General features: G+C 55.7%; 3 non-coding genes across 3 annotated transcripts in view; all 3 read right to left on the bottom strand.

The window, feature by feature from the left end:
- The window catches only part of LOC126314395 (large subunit ribosomal RNA), a 4,222-nt gene extending 3,996 nt beyond the window's left edge, over positions 1-226 (bottom strand). The window contains exon 1 of the ribosomal RNA XR_007555834.1: positions 1-226. This exon is cut by the window's left edge and continues 3,996 nt beyond it. This is a non-coding gene — a ribosomal RNA (large subunit ribosomal RNA).
- A 188-nt stretch (positions 227-414) lies between these two features.
- Positions 415-569, bottom strand: LOC126314360 (5.8S ribosomal RNA). The gene has a single exon (XR_007555802.1). It is a non-coding gene; the product is annotated as a 5.8S ribosomal RNA (ribosomal RNA).
- Positions 570-937: 368 nt separating this feature from the next.
- LOC126314381 (small subunit ribosomal RNA) lies at positions 938-2,830 on the bottom strand. Its single transcript, XR_007555821.1, has one exon. It is a non-coding gene; the product is annotated as a small subunit ribosomal RNA (ribosomal RNA).
- Between the last annotated feature and the right edge of the window lie 2,170 nt (positions 2,831-5,000).

The following is a 5,000-nucleotide window of genomic DNA, read 5'->3' as shown; positions in this document are numbered from 1 at the left end:
TCTACGGGCCGTGGCCTCATTCAAGTTGGACTTGGGCTCGGCGCGAGGCGTCGGGGTAGTGGACCCTCCCAAACACCACATGCCACGACAGGCGGCAGCCTGCGGGGTTCGGTGCTGGACTCTTCCCTGTTCGCTCGCCGCTACTGGGGGAATCCTTGTTAGTTTCTTTTCCTCCGCTTAGTAATATGCTTAAATTCAGCGGGTAGTCTCGCCTGCTCTGAGGTCGTTGTACGAGGTGTCGCACGCCACACCGCCAGCCGGCTGTGCACGCTACCGAGAAAGTACCGGTATGCGAACCGCCAGGCGACGGGCGCGCATCGCACGTTTAAGGAGACGCGGCCGGCCACACAGGCGACCACGACACTCCCACGTCTCCGAAGCGGGACAAACGCCGCGCGCTTCAGTATACGTAGCCGACCCTCAGCCAGACGTGGCCCGGGAACGGAATCCATGGACCGCAATGTGCGTTCGAAACGTCGATGTTCATGTGTCCTGCAGTTCACATGTCGACGCGCAATTTGCTGCGTTCTTCATCGACCCACGAGCCGAGTGATCCACCGTCCTGGGTGATCTTTTCCTTTTCAGTCTCCCACTGTCTCTTTCAAGACAGTAGCATTTGCGGGACTGAGGCGTCTGACGGCCCCTGTTCCACTATTTTTTTTTGTGTCCAACGGCCTCACAGCCGATGGGCGTCGTACGGCTCCACACCGGAGCGGACAGGCACTCGGGCGAACGTCATTCAAAACCGGCGCCAGGCGCCAGGTACCGCAGGCCAGCCGCTCCAGAGCTTCAGCGCTCGTACCACACAACAACAACACTTCCGCTAGTTTTGAGAGGCACGCGTGGTTCCGCACGCGGCGCACGGCCACTGCCGTACAGGTAGCGTGTTGCGCGACACGACACGACACGCACATCGAAAGACATGCAGTCTAGTCGGTAATGATCCTTCCGCAGGTTCACCTACGGAAACCTTGTTACGACTTTTACTTCCTCTAAATGATCAAGTTTGGTCATCTTTCCGGTAGCATCGGCAACGACAGAGTCGATGCCGCGTACCAGTCCGAAGACCTCACTAAATCATTCAATCGGTAGTAGCGACGGGCGGTGTGTACAAAGGGCAGGGACGTAATCAACGCGAGCTTATGACTCGCGCTTACTGGGAATTCCTCGTTCATGGGGAACAATTGCAAGCCCCAATCCCTAGCACGAAGGAGGTTCAGCGGGTTACCCCGACCTTTCGGCCTAGGAAGACACGCTGATTCCTTCAGTGTAGCGCGCGTGCGGCCCAGAACATCTAAGGGCATCACAGACCTGTTATTGCTCAATCTCGTGCGGCTAGAAGCCGCCTGTCCCTCTAAGAAGAAAAGTAATCGCTGACAGCACGAAGGATGTCACGCGACTAGTTAGCAGGCTAGAGTCTCGTTCGTTATCAGAATTAACCAGACAAATCGCTCCACCAACTAAGAACGGCCATGCACCACCACCCACCGAATCAAGAAAGAGCTATCAATCTGTCAATCCTTCCGGTGTCCGGGCCTGGTGAGGTTTCCCGTGTTGAGTCAAATTAAGCCGCAGGCTCCACTCCTGGTGGTGCCCTTCCGTCAATTCCTTTAAGTTTCAGCTTTGCAACCATACTTCCCCCGGAACCCAAAAGCTTTGGTTTCCCGGAGGCTGCCCGCCGAGTCATCGGAGGAACTGCGGCGGATCGCTGGCTGGCATCGTTTATGGTTAGAACTAGGGCGGTATCTGATCGCCTTCGAACCTCTAACTTTCGTTCTTGATTAATGAAAACATACTTGGCAAATGCTTTCGCTTCTGTTCGTCTTGCGACGATCCAAGAATTTCACCTCTAACGTCGCAATACGAATGCCCCCGCCTGTCCCTATTAATCATTACCTCGGGTTCCGAAAACCAACAAAATAGAACCGAGGTCCTATTCCATTATTCCATGCACACAGTATTCAGGCGGGCTTGCCTGCTTTAAGCACTCTAATTTGTTCAAAGTAAACGTGCCGGCCCACCGAGACACTCAACAAAGAGCACCCTGGTAGGATTTAAACGGGGTCCGCCTCGGGACGCGAAAGCACCCCTTCGGCTCGCCCCACCGGCAGGACGTCCCACGATACATGCCAGTTAAACACCGACGGGCGGTGAACCAACAGCGTGGGACACAAATCCAACTACGAGCTTTTTAACCGCAACAACTTTAATATACGCTATTGGAGCTGGAATTACCGCGGCTGCTGGCACCAGACTTGCCCTCCAATAGATACTCGTTAAAGGATTTAAAGTGTACTCATTCCGATTACGGGGCCTCGGATGAGTCCCGTATCGTTATTTTTCGTCACTACCTCCCCGTGCCGGGAGTGGGTAATTTGCGCGCCTGCTGCCTTCCTTGGATGTGGTAGCCGTTTCTCAGGCTCCCTCTCCGGAATCGAACCCTGATTCCCCGTTACCCGTTACAACCATGGTAGGCGCAGAACCTACCATCGACAGTTGATAAGGCAGACATTTGAAAGATGCGTCGCCGGTACGAGGACCGTGCGATCAGCCCAAAGTTATTCAGAGTCACCAAGGCAAACGGACCAGACAAGCCAATCCGATTGGTTTTGATCTAATAAAAGCGTCCCTTCCATCTCTGGTCGGGACTCTGTTTGCATGTATTAGCTCTAGAATTACCACAGTTATCCAAGTAACGTGGGTACGATCTAAGGAACCATAACTGATTTAATGAGCCATTCGCGGTTTCACCTTAATGCGGCTTGTACTGAGACATGCATGGCTTAATCTTTGAGACAAGCATATGACTACTGGCAGGATCAACCAGGGAGCTGCGTCAACTAGAGCTGAGCAGCCGGCCGCCCGGGAGTGTGTCCCGGGGGCCCGCGCGAACACGCAAGCGTCCGCTCAATTATTCTGCAAACAGGAGGAGGCCGAGCTCCCCTGCACGATACACCTCGAAACCCTCTCAGGTCCCGGCGGCGCGCAGCGCCGTCCTAGGTACTTGGTCGGTTTCGAGAGAGGCGCAATCGCCCGGAGTTAGGCGAGTAGACGGTTTTAGTGCGAACACCCTTGCTCCCAACTGAGCTTGCCGCTGCCGACAGAGGCCCGGGAGCGTGCTGTCGTGGCATTGCCGGCGGGAGACAACACGCGCCACCTATGGTGACCGGCAGCTCCAACGCCAGCGCCACACAAGGGCAAAGCCCCACTTGGGTGCAGAAGCGAACTCTCCCAGCACAGCGCACGCGCCAACACGTCCGCACAACTGCGATACAAACCACCTGCGAGAACCGCTGGGGCGACCGAGCAGCAGACGGCGTCGCGGCGCCGAGTGCCAGGCGGCGGCGCATCCTCAACGCACACAGTCCTCAATCAGACCAGCACACTGCAGATGTCCACCGCGCTTCGCACCGGGCTCGGCTGAACCAACTTTGGCCGCCAGGCGCCGCGTGCAGGGTGCGCCGCAGCGTAGCTGCGCCGCCTGCCGAGCCCGTCGGCTGGCGCTCCTGCCACTCGGCGCCCCCCACCAGCCGCCTGTTGCGCGTGCGCCCACGCAGCGCGCGGCCAACACGCCGGGCGGCCCCCCTTCACCGGCCGGGAACAGTCCCACCAAGCCACCGCCGCGTATCGCTTCATACCCACATGGGCCTAGTCACGTGTGTGGATGTGGCGGGTACCGCTGAAACAACCGGTTAATAGCTGTACCGATCGTCGCCATCACAGATTCACCTCCAGCGTGAACAACCGCTCAACAACGGATTTCCAGTTCATTTGCGTATCTTGGGCAGTAAACGTAGATGTCCACCTACATTTGCGAATTCAACAATTCTTGCATGCCAGGATGTCATGTGTCACGACACGCTACATCAGACCACATACACACTGCGACATGTGCAGAAGAGAACACGTGGAAGGTGGCCCGCGCACGTATGCGATGTCCCTTCCGCGATCCACTGTCAACCGGCATCTGCGGCATGTCCCAGATATGGAACGCGGTCCACCAGGGTAGCACTTTGTGTGAGGCAATACGACAAAGTCGGAATACACGCGTCACTACATCACACGGCTCACGCTGACCTGACCTGACTCACCGCACCACCACCCCCAGCGACCCAGGGTGACATACAATGCGTTCGTACGTTCCTCCCACACGCCTCTACGGCGTACCACAGTGCAACCTAGCTGTTATTGGGAGACGAGACAAGTAGCATCGAGCACAACATATGGAAATTGAGATTCGACACCGTTGGGCACAGCCAGCGTACGGTCACACGTATCACACTACTTCACTCTGTACGTAACTACCGATGATCGGTACAGCGTGTGGGTTACGCGTACGACATCAGCGGACAATGGACACAGACCATACCACGACGTACACTGAGGGCGTCGACATCTGAACGCAACTGAACAGCTGCGAGGCTCATTTAACACTCAAACGCCAGACCGACCAGCTTGAGAGGACGGAGACACAAAGAGAGGGGCAGAGGGGGGGGGGGGGCGATATAGTCCAATTGCAGTACAATTGACAGTGGATAGCGGGAATATGTGGAAAGTAAGCAACACTCGCAAGACATCTACATGAGGATAACAACGACACCAGAGATTCCGAGCAGTGAACTATGTTAGGCAAAGGGACAACGTGGGTTAGGTTAAGGGACAACGTGGGTTAGGTTAAGGGACAACGTGGGTTAGGTTAAGGGACAACGTGGGTTAGGTTAAGGGACAACGTGGGTTAGGTTAAGGGACAACGTGGGTTAGGTTAAGGGACAACGTGGGTTAGGTTAAGGGACAACGTGGGTTAGGTTAAGGGACAACGTGGGTTAGGTTAAGGGACAACGTGGGTTAGGTTAAGGGACAACGTGGGTTAGGTTAAGGGACAACGTGGGTTAGGTTAAGGGACAACGTGGGTTAGGTTAAGGGACAACGTGGGTTAGGTTAAGGGACAACGTGGGTTAGGTTAAGGGACAAATTGAGTTAGGTTAAGGGACAAATTGAGT

The sequence above is a fragment of the Schistocerca gregaria genome, unplaced genomic scaffold (assembly GCF_023897955.1).
Source record: "Schistocerca gregaria isolate iqSchGreg1 unplaced genomic scaffold, iqSchGreg1.2 ptg000558l, whole genome shotgun sequence".
NCBI classification, from domain to species: Eukaryota; Metazoa; Arthropoda; class Insecta; order Orthoptera; family Acrididae; genus Schistocerca; species Schistocerca gregaria.
Note: the sequence above shows the minus strand (reverse complement) of the source record. Positions and strands in the feature narration are given on the sequence as shown.